General features: G+C 41.5%; 1 non-coding gene across 1 annotated transcript; it reads left to right on the top strand.

Moving 5' to 3' along the window:
* The first annotated feature begins 16,651 nt into the window (after positions 1 to 16,651).
* Positions 16,652 to 16,723, top strand: TRNAW-CCA (transfer RNA tryptophan (anticodon CCA)). Its single transcript has one exon. It is a non-coding gene; the product is annotated as a tRNA-Trp (tRNA).
* The last annotated feature ends 3,403 nt before the right edge of the window (positions 16,724 to 20,126 follow it).

The following is a 20,126-nucleotide window of genomic DNA, read 5'->3' on the forward strand; positions in this document are numbered from 1 at the left end:
TTTATTTTTCTTTTCTTTGATTTCTTCGGGCTAATCAAATACTTTTCATTATCTTATCTTCACTCTATTCAATTTAATTATAAATTCACTTATCATTTTGGTGGCTACCTAGAGCCATGTTTGTCATAACTATTTTCATAACAATTCTAAGACATTATTTACCTCTGTTACTCTCATTTTTCTCATGAGTTTAGATTGGTGTTTTTCAGAAGCTACATGATGTGATGTTACAAATAACTTAATGCAAAAAGAGATCTGAGTGATAATACAAATCACCTAATGTAAAAAGATCTGAGAGTTTGGCTATCCTCTATTAAGCCATTGTTACTGACTCAGTTGTGTGCCCCCAAAATTTGTATGCTGAAGTCCTAACACCCAGTACCTAAGAATGTGGCTATATTTCAAGATAGAGTCTTTAAAGAAATGATAAGTTAAAATGAGGCTGTTAAGGTGGGCCCGAATCACATCTCAGTGGTATACTTCTAAGAGGAAATTTGGATTTACAGAGAGACACAAGGAATGCACATACACAGAGGAACAGCTATGCAAAGAGGAAACAAGATACTGGCTATCAGCAAGCCAAGGAGATGGGCTTCAACATACCTTGATGTTGGACTTCTTACCTCCAGAACTGTGAGAAAGTTAATATCTCCTGTTAAAACCACCTCTGGTATCTTGTTATAGCAGTTCTAGCAAACTAATACAGTCAAACATTAAGGAGATTTGCAAAAATGTAGAATCGTACCACTCTGCACTGATTGTGTTTTGAAAATATTTTTACTGAAATATGATTTTTTCACTATCATGTCATTATCTCCAATTTTAATACATTAATAAATATTTTTATTTTTCAATTTTTAATTTCAAATATGGTAAATATAAATAGATATAACCTATATAAAATAAAAGCTTTTTGGGGTGCTTGGGTGGCTCAGTCAAGCATCTGCCATCAGCTCAAGTCATGATCCGTGATCCCGGGGTCCTGGGATTGAGCCTCACATTAGGCTCCCTGCTCAGTGAGGAGCCTTCTTCTCCCTCTCTGCCCTTCCCCCTCACTTGTGCGCTCTCTCTCTCTCTCTCTCTCTCTCAAAATAATTTTTTTGTAAATATCCCTTTCCCTCTCCCTCTGCCCCCACCTCTCTCTCTTAAATTTTTTTTCTTAAATAAATAAAAGCTCTTTGGTTTCCTCAATAATTTTTAAAATTATAAGGGTGTCTTGAGACTTAAATGTTTGGAAACCATTGCCCTTAAAATTTCCTATGAATCTTTGACTTAATAGAACACTCTTGAAATTAATATTTTAACATTTCAAAGCAATGAAGAAACTAAGTTTAATTCCATTTACTCCTTGACTTTTGTCCCATTGTTACATATTTTATTTCAACATATATTTTAAACTCCAAAATATATTACTGTTATTGTGTAAGCAATATTTATTGATATTTACACACATATTCACCTGGTTTTCTTCATTCTTTTCTGAAGGATCATTTCCCTTCTGTCTAGTTAATTCCTTTTGACATTTATTATAGTTTTCCAGTGGGTTATCTTAGTTTTTGTCTGAAATATTTGTTTTTGCATTAATTTAGAAAGGATATTTTCCCGTGGATTAAGATTCTAGGCTGGCATTTTGTTTTTTGTTGTTCTTTTGTTTTTATTTTTTGTATTTTTCTTTCATCACCTAAAATAAAATGATATCACATTATTATCTGGCTTCCACAGTTCCTATTAAAATTAAAAAGTCAATTATACATTTGGTCTTGTTTTTATCTTTCTATACCTGCTTTTAAGATATTTTATCTTTGCCCTTGGTTTTTATAAGTTTTTTAGAGAACATTTTATTTTAAGTAAACTCTACACCCAACATGGGGCTCAAACTCTTGAACTCAAGATCAAGAGTTTCGTGCTCTACTGACTGAGCCAGCCAAGTGCCCCATTTTCATAAGTTTTAATGTGATGTGCCTGGATGGGAAGGACTTTTGGTTTATGTTCAAATAGTTTGTAGTGCTTCTGGAGACTGTGCTACGATGTTGTTCATTAGTATGAGGAAATTCTTAGTGTTTCCTTAAATGTTGCTTCTATCCCATTTTTTCTCTCCCTCATTCTAGGATTCTAATTATGTATAAATTAGACCTTTTATATCTTCCAGATGTCTTTTAAGGTTTTCCGTATTTCCTAACCTTTTCTTCTCTCTCTGCATCAAACTGGATACTTTCCATTGACTTGCCTTTCCATTAGCTAAAATCTATTGTGCTATTTTTATTTTGTTTTTATTTTTTAAATTTTTATTTACATTCAGTTAATTAACATATAGTATGTCATTTGTTTCAGAGGTAGAGTTCAGTGATTCATCACTTGCATATAATACCCAGTACTCATTACAAGTACCCTCTTTAATTCCCATCACCCAGTTACCCCATCCATCCACCCAGCTCCCCTCCAGCAACCCTCAGTTTGTTTCTGATAGTTGAGTCTTTTATGGTTTGTCTCCCTAAGTTCATCTTAGTTTATTTTTTCCTCCCTTCCCCTGTGATCCTCTGTTTTGTTTCTTAAATTCCACATATGAGTGAAATCATATGATGATTATCCTTCTCTGATTGACTTATTTTGCTTAGGATTATACCCTCTAGTTCCATCCATGTCATTGCAAATGGTAAGATTTCTTTTTTTGATGGCTGAGTAATATTCCATTGTATTATTCTGTTGTTTTAATATTCTATTAAACCCATGTCTTAAATTCTTAATTTTAGTCAAATTTTTGTGTTTCTGGAATTCTTATTGTCTTTATATAGATGCTATGTATTTGCTGAAATTCTCCATTCTTTTCTCAAATTTCTTAAATCTTTTCAAATGTTTACTTTAAAGTCACTGACTATTAACTGCATTAGTTGAATCACTTCTGGGTATGCTCCTATGTCTGTTGTTTTTCTTGCTATCTGGTCAGCAGATCTTTCTTTCTTTCTTTCTTTCTTTCTTTCTTTCTTTCTTTCTTTCTTTCTTTTTTTAGCTGCCTTCTAATATTCTATTTGATGCCAGACATTATAGATGAGAAAAATCCTATTGATCTCTGATTTATCTTCTTCTAAAGAGGAGGGGGGTCAAGTTTTATTGTAGCAGACAGCTAGAGTACTAATGGATCACCCTGACCCCACTTATGATTGACTCTAGGCTTTATTAAAGTTGATCTATCTCAGTTTTGCCTCTTACTTCTAGAGTCCCTTATTTCTTCTAGAGTCTCAGTGGAAACTCCAAAGTGTTTACTTGGTAAGGCTTGATCTTGAACAATAATCTCCATCTTTCCAGTGTTGGACAGATGTTAAAATCTCAGGTGCTGCTCTTTTATGGAGTTTTTCCTCTTTTCACCATCCACAGCTCAGAATTCAACTAAATATTTGAGGAAAATTATGTGCAAGTTTTAGGGCTATCTCCTATAGGATATTGCCCTTAATCTTCCAGTGACACCCCTAAATTCTGACAGTAAAAGGGTAATTTTCTGCCTGGGCTCCATGAACTAGAAATTGCTCATAGAAGAAAATCTAGGTAAACATGAAGCTCACATTTTACATTTCATTTCTATCAAAGATCTTAATTGATGTCAGTCAGCTTCTAGCATTAGTCACCCAATGCTGACAAAAATATAAAGATTAATGAAGTATCCATGGTGACAGAGATGGAAGTTATACATCTACCCAACATCACAGGCTGCCTCTTTCCAAGATTTATTTAGTTACTGCAACTGCTGAATATCCAATCTTCCAGCAACAGAGTCTCCAGTGCTAAATCTTCATTATGGCTACCATTTCACTAGGAAATCAATGACTAGGAAAACAATCAGCTAGTTAGCTATATTGGACCCTTCTCTTTTGGATAGCATATGCAGAAATGGATATGACCAGAATCAACCCATATTGTAGGTTATATGTTTGCCTCTCCTGTTGGCAAGGCCTCAGACAAAACCACTGACTATTCTTGGGCTTATAAAATGCTTGATTCACTGGCATGAGGTCCTATATAATGTCACATGAAACCAAGGAACCTACTTTATAGCAGAGGAAGTAAATGGATGTGCATATCATCATGGGATCCACTAATCTTACCACATCCCCCAAAAGCTTCCAGGCTGATTAAGTGATGAAGATGGAAGGGCTGTTGAAGACACAACTGAGGTGCTAGCCTGAGGCAAGGATGGGACACGATATTTCGATTTCAGTGGATATTTTAAATCCACTACCTGCTTATAATTGTGTGTCCAAAGATAGAATACATAAAACTGGGAACCAAGGAGTAGAAGCAGGAGAGACTTTGCTTACCATCACTCCCAGTGACTCAACTGAGGAATATACATTTCAATTTCTCAAACCTGGGTGCTGAAGGCCTAGAAGATTTGTTTCCCAAGGCAGAAGATTTTGTTCAGAAAACATCAATTTTGAGCTCTAAGCTATAGCTGCTGCTAAGAGACCAGCCAGCAAGAAGAGCCACCATTATGAGAAGGATATTTGGTCCTGATCGTTAGGAAAAGGTAGGGCTGTTGCTACACAGCAGAAGTGAGGAATGTGTTTGACACCCAAATTATCCACTAGAGTACCACTTGGTACTATCTTATTCATTTTCATAGTAAACAGATATGTACACATAGCCCGAGAAGCCCATTGATGACCAAGGCCTCAGAGATGAGTATCTGAGTATCCTGCCAACTGCTAAGCCACCCAGACCAGCAGAGGTGCTAGCTGAGGTAGGTTAAGAATCATCCAGAATGGATGCTAGAGGAGAGCGACATCAAATATAGTTTGCAGCCCTCGAACAGCACAGGGGGAGGGGAGGCTATAGTTCAATCCTCTTCTAAGTTTCTTCCAGAAGAGACCCACCAGAATCCTGGAGTTGCTTCTCCAAAAACTTTCATGAAGAACTGAGTCCAAGTTGTGAAAGATGAGGGCTTTTGGGGTGCCTGGGTAGCTCAGTGGGTTAAGCATCTGCCTTCAGTTCCAGTTATGATCCCCTGGAATCATACCCTGCCCCAAGCCTGCTTCTCCCCCTCCTCCCTGCTCATGCTCTCTCCTGCTATCTCTGCCACTATCTCTGTCTCTCTCAAATAATAAAATCTTAAAAAAAAAAAGAAAAGAAAGAAAGAAAAGAAAGGTGAGGGCTATAATGGATGCTGCCTTGGGCCACCCAGTCCACTTTTCTGCACTGAAGAATCTTCTCCAGGGGCTGGGAGCACTGGCATGCTGTGCCCCCGTTAAGACAGTCTCCCTACTCAACAGTACAGCCCATTTCTGGGACAGCCAAGGAACATTGGAGTAAAGAACTGGCTCTTCTATGCAATACTGGGGCAGTTTTGAGGGGCCACCTCAGGTCCAGGGCACGTTGAAGGGTCAGCTATGCCTTAACTGAGATGACATGGCAGCCCAACTTCTCTGTCTACCCAGTCCTGTTGCTTTCTCTTCTATGTGTGTGAGCCTCCACGCAAATGTCCACCTCAGAGTTGGCTTCCTGGGGAACCGAACCTGGGATGGTCAGCTTCCCTGCCTCTCATATTTATTTTGAAAATCTAGACTCTAATTTTGGAACAGAGTGGCCAAGATTTCTAATTTTTCACTATTACAAGCACAATTTTGATAACCCTGCTGGAAAATCTTTCCAAACATCCATAATTGCTTCCATGGTGTCATTAAAAACTGGATTTCTGGGGCAAAGTACACGTATTGATAAAGCCTTTTAATACACATGCTGGGGTGCCTGGATGGCTTGGTTGAGTGCCTGCCTTTGGCTTAGGTCATCATCTGGGGTCCTGGGATTGAGTCTTGAATCAGGATCACTGCTCAGTGGAGAGTCTGCTGCTCCCTCTGCTCCTCCCCCTGTTTGTGCTGTCTCTCACAAATAAATAAAAATAAAATCCTTAATACACATACCATAAGCCTTCCAAAAGCTTTGGACTCTTCACCAGTTGTGTATGACAGTTCTTCCTGCCCCAACATGTTTGTCAATGTGATTAATGTATTTATTTATTTTTTTTTAATTTTATCCTGACGAATGTACTTTATTTCTTTTTTTTTTTTAATTTTTTTTTATTTATTTCTGATAGTCACAGAGAGAGAGAGAGAGAGGCAGAGACACAGGCAGAGGGAGAAGCAGGCTCCATGCACCGGGAGCCCGACGTGGGATTCGATCCCGGGTCTCCAGGATCAGGCCCTGGGCCAAAGGCAGGCGCCAAACCGCTGCGCCACCCAGGGATCCCTAATTAATGTATTAAAAAAAAAAACTTCCATGATGAAAAGATAAAAAAGAAAATTAAATAATTTTAAAATTAAAAAAATAAAAATAAAAATAAATAAAAATAAAAAAATGTTTGTCAATGGTGGGCAATCACATCCTTTTTAATAACTGCTAATTCAACATCACCTTTCCTAAGTTTGAGGATTTTGTATCCCATAGAAATTGGGAAAAGGAACTTTATTCTTTCCATAAAGAAATGAGTTTGGGGGGGAGATATCAAAATAACTGAGGTGAGCAGGATTCAAATTTTTGAGAGAAAACTTTCAACTCCTGCCATCCCATCTGCACCAGGAGTTTCTCTGGTCATCTGTTCATCTAAGCAGAAGTCCACACTGTCATTTTAGGTGATATTATTGCCACAGAAAATCCTGATGTTCCCTATCCTCAGGAAGTAGGTATCTCAGGAAAACCCATATGTATCTCAGAATTTGAAGATGGAATTGGTGTGACACTATCACTCTTCAGTAGGAAACTGGACTCTGAACTCATGTTTTCTGAGGGAAAAGTAATCGCCCCTAAAGTGGCTTTTCTGTGAGGCCAATGCTCATGGCTTTACAAAGCGGAAGGGAAGCATGTTAGGGTGAATCCAGACCACAGACTTGTGGCCCTTTATCCCTTTCTTATTCTCTGGTAGCTCTGTATCCAGTGAGGTTAAGTGACAAGTGAAGCCAGAGTCAGCACAGAGCAAAAGCAATGAGAAAATGAGACGTCTGTAACCACTCTGCCCAAGGTGATAAGAGCCTGGAAGGTCCCCCCAGAACATTCCTGGAATTCCCACTATACTGGAGCTCTGTGTCTGAAGTGGATAGTGACAGCGAGATCAGCACATTCATATCCACAGGAGCCCTTTGGAGAAGAAAGACACCTTCATGAATCAAAGGATTCCAATCTAATGCCAGGATTTCAGACACGGGGGTTTTTGATGTAAGAAATATTTGAGGAAAGAGGCTTCTTTCTCTAAACCTCTTAAATTTCCTTCTTGAGAAATTATTACACCTCTGGGCTGATTGATTTGTACAACAAGGTTGGCATGGATGGCATGTTCTTCCTGGTGACATCGCAAGACTGGAAACAGCAAAGAGGCTTCATCAGGCCCAAGAGAAATCCAGTAGCTGTTCTGTGCTAATACAGCATGGAAAGATGACAGGGCCTTTGGTAATAATATAAATAAGAACACAGGAGGCATGGACCAGTTGACTGGGAGACTCTCAGGAGATGCAACTAGCCATGTGATCTTCCCTACATCATGGGAATTAGGCATGTCCCAGATCCAATTGGACTCAGGGTTATAAAGATTTTATGACTCCAAATATAACTCCACACATCCTCTCACCAATGCCACTCCCCCTCAACCAGGGCCACAACAAACCACATTCACACACTATTGCACTTTCTCCCCCTTCGCCATCTGTGTATATAACCTTATTAGCAGGAGGGTGGTATTGAGTCCAAGATAATAGGCAGCCTTACTTAACAGAGCCTTTAGAATGGCCTGAGCTGGTACAAAAGACAACGTGCATACACATGGTGCACATACATGATCATTTGAGGCCCTCCGTTAACACCCCCAGAATGAACTCAATAGAAGAGACTCAGGTCTACCTGCCCTGCTCCCTAGAACTGCCTTTCTAACCAGGCCCTGTGCTCAGCTAAGATTTTCTGTCTGAGGACAAGAATCAGTCTTCCGGATCTTTCTTTCTTTCTTCTTCTCCCCCTGCTCCAGCCACCCATTCTTGTTTTTCTCTTGGCAACAGAGTGGTCATGCTACAGCTCCCCATACCGGGGATGACAGATAATCAAACAACCTGGGGACAAATGGGGCCACATTCAATCAAGATAGAAGCCTCAGAAACTCTGGGGTGGAAGGAAGGGAAGAGGGAGTGTTACCACCCACTGCCTCAGACAGACCTTCCCTCTTCTTCTGCATGACCTGAGCCTAGTCCTGGGTTTTTTCCTCCACCAGAGCTCTTCCAACCCAGCTCTGCTCCACTCTCCTGGGGCGTATATAAAGCTTCAGTACCTTTTTTTTTTTAAGATTTTATTTCTTTATTCATGAGAGACACACAGAGAGAAAGAGGCAGAAGGAGAAGCAGGCTCCATGCAGGGAGCCCGACGGGGGACTTTTTTTTTTTTTTTTCCGACGGGGGACTTGATCTCAGAACCCCGTGATCACACCCTGGGCTGAAGGCGGCGCTAAACCGCTGAGCCACCGGGGCTGCCCGCTTCAGTACCTTTTAAAAATACTTTATTTATTAAATGATGATTGAATGAAATGATTCCCATTTGTAAAAAGCAGGTGAAACTCACAATTATTTTTTAATTTTTTTGCTTAATTTAATTTACATATGCTGTATTATTAGTTTTTGAGGTAGAATTTAGTGATCATGAGTTGCATATAATGCCCAGTGTTCATTATATCAAGTGCCCTCTTTAATGCCCATCACCTAGTTACCCCATCCCCCAAAACGTGTCCCCCCGCCCAGCCAACCCTCAGTTTGTCTCTTATGGTTTATCTCCCTCTCTGTTTTTGTCTTACTTTATTTTTCCTTCCCTTCTCCTATGTTCATCTGTTTTGTTTCTTAAATTCCACATTAGTGAAATCATACAATATTTGTCTTTCTCTGACAGATTTTGCTTAGCATAATGCCCTCTAGTTCCATCCACATCGTTGCAAATGACAAGATTTCATTCTATGTCATGGCTGAGTAATATTCATATATATATATCACTTCTTTATCCATTCATCTGTGGATGAACATCTGGGCTCTTTCCATAATAGTAAAAATGAGAAGTAACAACTATGATGGAGACCAAGGCCTTGAGTAAAATACTGGGATCCATAAAATGGCCATCAAAACATTAGAAATTATGTCACAAAAAGATATTTAATGATTTCCCTACAGTGTTAAGTGAAAAAAATTAACAGGAGTATGTAATATGTTATTCCATTAACAGTATATGCAAACACCCAGTCTGTTTCCAGTTTGGAAGTCATTATTAAACTTCTATGAATATTTGTGTACAAGTGTTTTTGTTAACATAGAATGTCATTTGTCATAAGTAAATATTTAGAAACAAAATTTCTGGTGTATGGTTAGAAACTGCATTTTTACATCCTACCAACAGTGTAGGTTGTACACTGTTTACACTGGTTCTAGTTGTACCGCATCCTCACTATTAATAATTTTAGCTATTCTGATGAACTCGTAGTGATAGCTTATTGTGGCTTTAATTTTCATTTATTTGATAAATGATGATATCAAAAACTTTTTCATGTGCTTATGTGTTTAAAGTTTTTGCTCATTATTATTGAATTGTTAGTCCCTTTAATTATTAACTCGTAGAAGTTCTCGATGCCAGGTCTTTGTCAAATATACCAGATCTTTGTCAAATATACATTTAAAAGTATTATCTCCAACTCTGCAGTTTGCTTATTCATTTTGATCATAGTGCCTTATTATGTGTAGAAGATTTTACTTTTTTTATAATAGTGATTCTTTTATTTTTTTAAAGTAATCTCTACACCCAATGTGGGGCTGGAACTCATGATCCTGACGTCAAAAGTAGGATTTTCTGCTGACAGAGCCAGCCAGGCACCCTAGAAGATTTTACTTTTGTTAAGAATCAATTGGTAATTTTTTTTTTCTCTCATTGCTTTCTGTGATCTGAGAAACCTTAACCTATGCCCAAATCATGAAGATGTTCTCTAGTATTTCCCTCTAAATATTTCAGGGTTTTTGCTTCCCCCTCCCCAGGGTGTTAGCTTTTATGTTTCAATGTATCATACATATAAAATTAAATTTTTCAGTATGGTGAGAGGTGATAGGCAATAATCACCTTTATCTCCCTATGAACTTCCACTATCTCAATAGTTTTTACTCTAGAAATTCCTTTCCCCCGTTAGATGACTTTGTGTTTGTTGAAAATCAAATGAACATAGGGGCACCTGGTTGGCTCAGTTGATTGGGTGTCCAACTCTTGATTTCAGCTCAGGTCATGATCTCAGGGTCATGAGAATGAACCCACATTGGCTCTGTGCTCAGTACACAATCTGCTTGTCCTCCTCCCTCTGCTCCTCCCCTGGATAGCATGCTTTCTCTGTCAAATAAATAAATAAATAAATAAATAAATAAATAAATAAATATCTTTTTAAAAAAAAGAAAATCAAATGACCATGTAAGTGTGGGTGTGTTTCTAATCCATGGTGTATTCTGTTCCATTGATCTATTTGCCAATACTTATGACAGTATAAATCGTTTTGATTACACAATCAAGGTTTCCATCAATAGGAGAATTGATAACGTCCTTTCCTTCTGGTTCCCCCTACCCCCCATTTCAGTCTTTTAAAAAAATATATTTTATTTATTTATTCATGAGAGACACAGAGAGAGAGGCAGAGACACAGGCAGAGGGAGAAGCAGGCTCCACGCAGGGAGCCCAACATGGGACCCAATCCCAGGACCCCAGGATCACTCAACAAGCCAAAGGCAAATACCCAACCGCAGAGCCCCCCAGGTGCTCCCCACCATTGCATTCTAAATAAAGTTTCCTTTTATTAATTTTCACAGTCTATATACTGAAGTATTTAGAAGCAAGTGTACTAATGTGTGCAATTTTCTTTGAAGTCCATCAAAAAGTAAAATGGATTGATGGATGGATAAATGAATAAATATGTGATAAGTATAGTATACCTGGGTGTTGGGCACTGAGGAGGGCACTTGATGGGATGAGCACTGGGTATTAAACTATATGCTGGCAAATTGAACTTCAATAAAAACAAAAATAAAAAATAAATAAATAAATAAATAAATAAATAAATAAATAAATAAATATTAAAAAGGAATACTAAGGGTAACATTGGAATATCAAAATATTTGAAAAATCCACAAAATATTTTATATTCTTAATGGGAACTATTTGTGTCATTCAAAAACATCTGTTAATAAACTAAAACAAAATGATTTTTTTAAAAAGTAAGTATATTAGGGACACCTGGGTGGCTCAGCAGTTGAGCATCTGCCTTTGGCTCAGGGCGTAATCCCGGAGTTCCAGGATGGAGGCCCACATTGGTCTCCCCCCAGGGAGCCTGCTTCTCCCTCTGCCTGTGTTTGTTTTTAAAGACTTTATTTACCATTCATGAGAGACAGAGAGAGAGGCAGAGACACAGGCAGAGGGAGAAGCAGGCTCCATGCAGGGAGCCCGATGTGGGACTCAATCCTGGGTCTCCAGGATCATGCCCTGGGCTGAAGGCAGCACTAACCCACTGGGCTACAGGGGCTATCTATGCCTGTGTCTTTGACTTTCTGTGTCTCTCATGAATAAATAAACAAAATATTTTTTTAAAATAAATAATTAAGTATAGTAAAATGCTGGTAAGAGAATCTAGGTGCAAATATAGGAGTCTACGGCAAATATTTCAACTTGAATGTACGTTAGCAATTTTTCCTTATAAGATATTCGAAAAAATATAACGGAGTTTTTGGTGCTAGCCACAGTGGAGTAGCTGGTATCAACTATAACACCCATACAAAATATAATAAAAAGCTGGTTGAAGGCACTAGACAACAATTAATTCAGGGCTATGATCCCTTTTTTCAGCTAAATATTTATTTGTTTGTTTGTTTTTATTTATTTTAGAGAGAAAGCATGTGAGAGTGGTAGGGAAAGGGCAGAGGAGGACGGAGACAGAGAATCTTAAGCAGGCCCATGCTCAGCGTGGAACCCAATGCGGGGCTTGATCTCACAACCCTGAAATCAGGACCCGAACTGAAATCAAGAGTTGGATGCTTAATCGATTGAGCCATTGAGCCACCCAGGCATCCCTAAAATTGTAAGATATTTAAAGTGTACAATGGATAGATACATCATGAAAAGATTCCTCGAGTTAATGAACACATCCATCACTTCACATATTTAACTTTTTTTTCTTTTGTAAGAACATTTAAGTCCTACTCTCTTAGCAAATTTCAATTATACAATACAGTCTTAACTATAATCACCTGTTATACATTAGATCCTCAATCTTACTCATTCTATAACTGAAACTTTGTATCCTTTTACCAATCTCTCTCTATTTCCTCCAACCATCCACCCCTGATAACCACTTTGGGCTGTGATCCCTGGTAAAAGGAAGACATATAAGTTGAGCCCACATCTTTCCTGGCTTTCATCCTGGTGACATTTCTTAAATCAGTGGAGAAAATTGGAGCCCAAAAGAGAACAGCACTTCTCTGGAGAGAAAAAGCAAAGACCAAAGTTTAGGAATTATGACTTGGATTTAAGAGATAACAGTGACAGAAAAGGGAGGACCACAGAGAGGCCATTTCTGAAATATGCGTGGAAAATTGCCCTTGGGTCCACAGCAACTACTGCACTGAATCTGTAGGAGATTAGACTCCAAGAGGCCTGGTGGAGAGTACTTGTCAGGACCCTGAGAAGTGGATAGAGATTCTGGAGAACACACATGAGGAAACATGATCCAACTTGGGCCCAACCAGAATAATAGACTTTAGTGAACACTCTGGGCATGGAGACCCCTGAAAGCCCACACCCGGTAAGTAAGGACCATATTACTAGAATAAAGGCTATGCCCAAGTGATAAAGACAAACCTAAATTAGACACAGCCTAATAAAAACTGAAACCAACCTTTGGCCAGATTTAGGTGATCCACTGTAACTGAATTGTCTGCCAGAATAAAAGTCTTGAGAGGAAGATAACTTTTAAAGCTTCTACAATTTATTTTTATCATCCACACTGCCTAGGAAAAAAAATAACCAAAGTGTACAAAAGAGAAAAAATAGGTGAGTGATAATAAAGAAAGAGAATAGCAGGACACCTGGATGGCTCATTGGTTGAGCATCTGCCTTCAGCTCAGAGTGTGATCCCGGGATCATGGGATCAAGTCCCATGAGTTGAGCGTCTGCCTTTGGCTCAGGTCATGACCCCAGGGTTCTGGGATGGAGTTTCATATTGGGCTCCTCGCAGGGAGCCTGCTTCTCCCTCTGCCTATGTATCTGCCTCTCCCTCAGTGTCGCTCATGAATAAATAAAATTTTCTTAAAAAGAAAGAGAATAGCGATAAATCCAGAAATGATTTCTGGAGTTCGCAGTCAAGAGCTTCAAAATTGTTATAATTCATATGTTTTTAAAAAACAGAAGAAAAAAGAGTGACGATTTATTTAAAATGTGGGATAGAGTATCTTACAACAAACGCAAAAAAATTTTAAATAATGAAAAACAACTGAGGTGTGTATGCACGTGTGAACCAGAAATGGAATACAAAAAATGGAATACAAAATACAAAAGTAACCACTGGGGATTCCTGGGTGGCTCAGCGGTTTGGCGCCTGCCTTTGGCTCAGGGCAGGATCCTGGAGTCCCGGGATCGGGTCCTGCATTGGGCTTCCTTTTTTTTTTTTTTTTTTAAATTTTTTTGTTAACTTTTATTTATTTATGATAGTCACAGAGAGAGAGAGAGAGGCAGAGACATAGGCAGAGAGAGAAGCAGGCTCCATGCACCGGGAGCCTGATATGGGATTCGATCCCGGGTCTCCAGGATCGCGCCCTGGGCCAAAGGGCAGGCACTAAACCGCTGAGCCACCCAGGGATCCCCTGCATTGGGCTTCCTGCATGGAGCCTGCTTCTCCCTCTGCCTGTGTCTCTGCCTCTCTCTCTCTCTCTCTCTCTCTCTCTCTATCATAAATAAATATTTTTTTTTTAAAAAGTAACCACCTAACTATTACAAATAAATGGCATAACCAAGAGTGAGGGGTTTGGAGAAGAGATCTAACCTAAATTATTTTTGCAAAAACAATATTCTGACTATAAAGCCAAAGACAAAAATAAAACATGTAATCCTCTTAATGATTCTTTCCTTACAAGTATATAGTTTAGTAATTCTGAAACACACACAGATACACACATAGGCACACACATACTATACACATGCTACATTTATATTGACAGCAAATACATATAACTATGGAGAGTTCAGTTTTTAGTGATCCGAGAGAGAAATTACAGATAAGGAAAAGGGAAATGACACCACATTGGAATGAGCACACCTAACATCCAGATCTTGATTGCAAACACCAGTTTCCAACAACAGGAACCAGGGCTCCTTGAAGAAATGGTTGATTCCAGGACCCACATGGGAACAATACAAGATGAACCTGGTACATCTTGTGCCAGAAGGTAAAAAAGTGCTCAAAAGAAGATGGTAAAATGTCAAAAACGTCATGAGCTAACCTGAAGGAGCTCATGATGGCCAAAGCTGGAACAATTTTGGAAACAATATAAGAAATTATATTCTATGGATTAAACCCATATAATTAAAAAATACCTATGAGAAAGGTGCTTGGGTGGCCAGTGTGTTAAGCATAGGACTCAATTTCAGCTCAGGTTGTGGGATCCATCCCTGCAACAGGCTCCAAGGTCAGCCTGGTGTCCTTGAGACTTGACACCTTGAGACAAGGTGCTTGAGACTCTCCCTCTCCCTCTGCCCCTCCCCACCCTCACGCTGTCCCTCTCTCTCTCTCTCTCTCTAAAATAAATAAATAATCTAGGGGTGCCTGGGTAGCTTGGTGGTGGAGTGTGGGCCTTTGGCTCAGGTCATGATCCCGGGGTCCTGGGATAGAGTCTGGGATCCTGCTCCCCACAGGGAGCCTGCTTCTCCCTCTGCCTGTGTCTCTTCTCTGTGTGTGTCTCTCATGAATAAATAAATAAAATAAAATAAATAAATAATCTAAAAAAATGATATTCTATGGACTAAATCCATAGAATTTAAAAATCCCATGAGTCTATTGATGCAAATGAGTGACTAAATATGTAATATATAAATAAATTGGAAGAGCCAGCTCTTTCCTACAGAAGGATTATGATGATAAATGTAGAAGGAAAAAGGAAATAAAATCACCATAAGCCAAACACTACAGTAATACTTGTTGCAGGCAAGATGGATGCTAAAATTAGTAGGTGCAAGTTTGAGAAGAAGCGGGATATTTGCATGGTTTCAAAGCATTTACCCCCAGATGTTTAACTACAAAGCAAGAAACAGCATTACAAAGGAAAAACAGCAGAAACCATGTTAAGTAAATGATCTAAGTTAACATCACCAATCATAAGACACGCTGACAACACGAACCTCCAAGGGTGACATCATCCTGGGAAGGTCACATCATTTCATTGGGGTTGCGGAGACGCTGTGAAGGAAAAAGAGAAGAATGGAGAACCACCAGCAGATGACAAGGGACTTTTACAAAAGGAAACTATAGTGTTTATGGATGCACGTTTGGGTGATAAAACTATTTTTAAAAAAGGGGGGTGGGGAGAGAGAGAAGACAAGAAAAAAGGAAGAAAGAAAAGAAAAAAGAAAAAGAGTGGGGGGCATCTGGGTGGCTCAGTCTGTCAAGTGGTCCACTCTGACCTCAGCTCACGCGAGGATCTCAGGGTCCCGAGTTCAAGCCCCTCACTGGGCTACACGCTCGGGCAGCGCCTACTTAAAAAAAGATACAAGAAGAAAAAGAAAAAGAAAAAGAAAGAAACCCAGGGAAGTCATTAGCATAAAGGTGGAGGGTGGTGGCCACTGCGGAGAGGAGGGCAGTGGGCCAGGGCGGGTGGGGGCGAGCGGTGGGCAAGTCTGTTTCTTGACCGGGCTGGGGGTGGCTCATTATGCTAATGAAGACTCCGGAACTCATTTTATACCTTTTCGTTTTCTGCAGTTTTTTTCTGAAACTGTGTTGTTCTTAAGAGTCACGAAGCTTTACAGTTGGACACCTGTGAATACCCGGGAGGAAGGGAAATGTGGAAATACACCAAAATCCAATCAAAGAAATCACTGATTTCCAGTTTTATTCTATAATATCCACATTTTCAAAATTTTGTTTTAGTTTGAAAACCGAGGGCGGGGGTGGGGGGTGGGGGAGGGGCTCACGATCATCCTATTTTTATGCGAAGTTCCAAAGTCACTTGGGGTTCTTTCCCCTCGACCACTGTCCGTGGGGACGAGCATGCTCCCACCCGTCAGTCACTGGCGCCGATCGGGGTGCGGGTTCGGCGGCCGCTTCCTCCCGGCCGCGGCCTCCCGAGGACCGAGCGCCCCCCGGCTCCCCGACCCCGGCGTCCCCGGGCCGCTCCGGGGCCCCTGGGGCCGCGGCGCCGGGCCTGGAGCCCGCGTCCCGCAGGCGTTGGCGGCGGCGCGGGGGGCAGCGGCCCTGCGGCGGGAGCCCCGGGCCTCGGGGGCGCAGCCCCGCCTCCCCGCCCCGCCTCCCCGCCCCGCCCCGCCCCGCGGCTCACGCGCGCAGCGCCGGAGCGAGGCCAGGACGCGGCGGGGATGCAGGATGGAAGAGTCTTAAAAGATCAAAAGTCGCCCTGGGCCCAGTGACCTCGTGGCGCAATGGTAGCGCGTCTGACTCCAGATCAGAAGGTTGCGTGTTCAAGTCACGTCGGGGTCACGGCCCCCCGTTTTCTCTCCCCCCAAAGGGAAGGGAAGGTTGAGGTCGTTCCTAATTTCGCCCCGGCGTCCCGCTCCGACCCTTGCGGCAAACGAGCCGGAGAGAGCTGAGCTGCGGGGACCCGCGATGTCGTTTTCGTAGCCGGCGGCGCCGACTTGGGGAACACCAGGGGGCGCTGCTTCCAGCCTGGGCGCCTGCGTGGGGCTCCCACCCGCTCGCCGCGACCAGGGCCCTGCCCACCTACCCGGGCAGCTCGCCCACCCCGCGTGGGTCGCGAAACTGGCCGCCAGAGGAGCGGTTTCTAAAAATGACCAACCACGGGCGCCTGCGTGGCTCAGCGGTTGAGCATCTGCCTTCAGCCCAGGGCGTGATCCGGGGTCCTGGGACCGAGGCCCACGTCGGGCTCCCCGCAGGGACGCTGCTTCTCTTCTCCCTCTGCCCTGTGTTGTGCCTCTGCCTCTCAGGAGTAAATAAATAAAATCTTTAAAGCAAAAAAGTAAAATAAATAAGTTGCATAGCTCACGGCCTTAAAGCAGTGAAGGAGAAGCAGTTTATAAGCCCAGGAATGGAGGAAACTGAAATAGTTATAAAAGTTTATTTTTCACTCAAGCACTTTAGAGAAGTTTTCCGGTGTATTTTTCAATCTTGCTTCGGTTCTTCTGGTTCTAGACTTTTTCCAGGACTGCTATGTACCCTTCCATATGGTGGATAATTACCACCAAGTGGATGGATAATTATGCTTCTCTGTACCCTGCATCTATAATCTCTCAAATTGTTTCCTGTGTTTTCCCATTTTCCCTGCATTTGGGGGCATGTTCTCAAGTTTGTCCATCATGTGGGATTCCATTGTCTAGGACTTCAGTCCTGCTCTTTAAATAGAGGGCATGGCGGGGGCACCTGGGTTGGCGCCGAGGGCTAAGCGTCTGCCTTTGGCTCAGGTCGTGGTCCCAGGGTCCTGGGATCAAGCCCTACATCGGGCTCCCTGCTCAGTGGAGAGTCTGCTTCTACCTCTCCCCCTGCTTATAGTCTCTGGCTATCTCTCTCTATTGCTCTCTCTCTCTCTCTCTCTCTCTCTCTCTCAAATAAATAAATAGAATCTTTAAAAAAAAAAATAGTTTAGGGATCGCTCGGTGTCTCAGTGGTTTGGCACCTGCCTTTGGCCCAGGGCGTGATCCTGGAGCCTCGGGATCGAGTCCCACGTCCGGCTCCCGGCATGGAGCCTGCTTCTCCCTCCCTCTGCCTCTCTCTCTCTCTCTCTATCATAAAAAAATAAATCTTAAAAAAAAAAAAAAAAAGTTTAAATAGAGGTCATCATAATCCTGCCACTGGCATCTTTTTAGCTCCCCTTGTATTTTCCTCTCTTTCAAATGCAGCCACTTGCTCCATAAAGCTCTTCACGCCTCATTTCAAAGAGGCTATGTCTTGGAGGATGCCTCATACTACTTTTCTGGAAAAAAAAAAAGTCTGAACCCTTTGATCATTTTCAGTGGTATGTTTTTCTTCTGCCAGAATGCTTCTCTCTTCCTGGTTCTGCAGAATTCAAAACAAAACAAAATCAAAAACAAATGAAACTTGCTTTTACCTCTTCCTCATCTGAAATTCGACTCAGCGAGTCCGCTGGGAATGCGGGTAGCCTGGTCCTGCTCTCCAGGCACTGGTGGTCAAATCCTTTCTCAGACTGATTAGCCAGACAGGTCTGGGCATAGCTCCCACCTCCATTTCCAGAGTTTAGAAGCAATGACATTTTCTCCCCATTTCCTATGTGGTCCGGTCCCTTGCTGTTGTGAGCCGATGCACAACCATGAAATCAGTACTCAACACTAGAGATCCCACATTTCAGTGTGAGTTCCAACTTGAATGTCTGAAATGGATCTTACTTCCTTGGCTAGGACAGAAAACACCTCTCTAGTCACTTAAATCTTCTATAATTAACGCTTTTGGGTTTTTTATTTATTTTTTTAAAGATTTTTATTTAGTCATGAGAGACACACACACACAGACAGAGACAGAGAGAGGGAGGCAGAGACACAGGCAGAGGGAGAAGCAGGCTCCATGCAGGGAGCCCGACGTGGGACTCAATCCCGGGTCTCCAGGATCAGGCCCTTGGCTGAAGGCAGCGCTAAACCGCTGAGACACCCGGGCTGCCCAGATTTTATTTATTTATTCACGCGAAACGGATGGGAGACTTGATCTGATCCCAGGACACGGGGATCACCACCTGAGCCAAAGGCCGATGCTCAACCACTGAGCCACCCAGGCATCCCTCCTATAATATTTTTTTCCTTTTTTAAAAATTTGTTTATGAGACACACACACACACACACACACACACACACACACACACACACACACAGAGGCAGAGACACAGGCAGAGGGAGAAGCAGGCTCCCCACAGGGAGCCCAATGCGGACTCATCAGGGACTCCAGGATCACGCCCTGAACCAAACGCAGATGGCTCAACCACTGTGCCACCCAGGGATAGTGTCCCTCCTATAATTAACATTTTAATGTAATGTCAAAGCTTGGAAATCCCTTATATTCTTCCACCTTTCAAAAATTTCACAAAGAATCTATTGTGAGGTGTGACAGCCTAAAAATTAGTCCTGTGCAAACTTTATTAATCTTTAAATTTTAATAATGCCCTTTGAGTTTATGTGACAATAAAATTCTCTTTTCGTATATTCATAAACCAGATTTTTAAAGTTCTCCCTGTGAGATAATATTTTACCATTACAATCTCCTTTATCTTTATTTTCAATTATCAGTTTGAACCCTCAGCTCCTTTATTTCAGATAAATAAGCACTTGTTCTTCCCACACTGAGGAAACGAAGTCAGCATACCTTTTTAGAGAAACCAAGACGAGTATTTTTTTGTTCTGGGCAAAATATCATCACTTATAAAGAAAAGTAATGGAATGGTAGAAAGGCAAAGTTAGGGTAATTGCCTTATAGTTAGTTTCAAAGGTTTGTCCCACCTGAGCCAATGCATCAGATTTTATATATATATATATTTAAATTCCTATTGATTAATCTGTTCTAGTAATTGATTTGCATATTCCTGCTCCACACCAAACTGGTGGTATTGCTTTGTTTTAAAAGGAAAGTAGGTGGGTGCCTGGGTAGCTCAGCGGTTGAGCATCTGCCTTGGCTCAGATCATGATCCAGGTTCTGAGATCAAGTTCCGCATCAGGCTCCCTACAGGGAGCCTGCTTCTCCCTCTGCCTGGGTCTCTGCCTCTCTGTGCCTCTCATGGGTAAATAAAATCTTAAAAAAAAAATTTTTTTTTAAGGAAAATAAAAGTTAAAGATGGCAGAGCTCTGCACACACAGCACTTGATACAATTTGTGGCCTCATTGTCCCCCCACCCCCCCGCCCCGGGTGCTTCCTTAGCTCCAGGCAGCCT

This window comes from Vulpes vulpes, chromosome 12, assembly GCF_048418805.1.
Source record: "Vulpes vulpes isolate BD-2025 chromosome 12, VulVul3, whole genome shotgun sequence".
In the NCBI taxonomy this organism is placed as follows: domain Eukaryota; kingdom Metazoa; phylum Chordata; class Mammalia; order Carnivora; family Canidae; genus Vulpes; species Vulpes vulpes.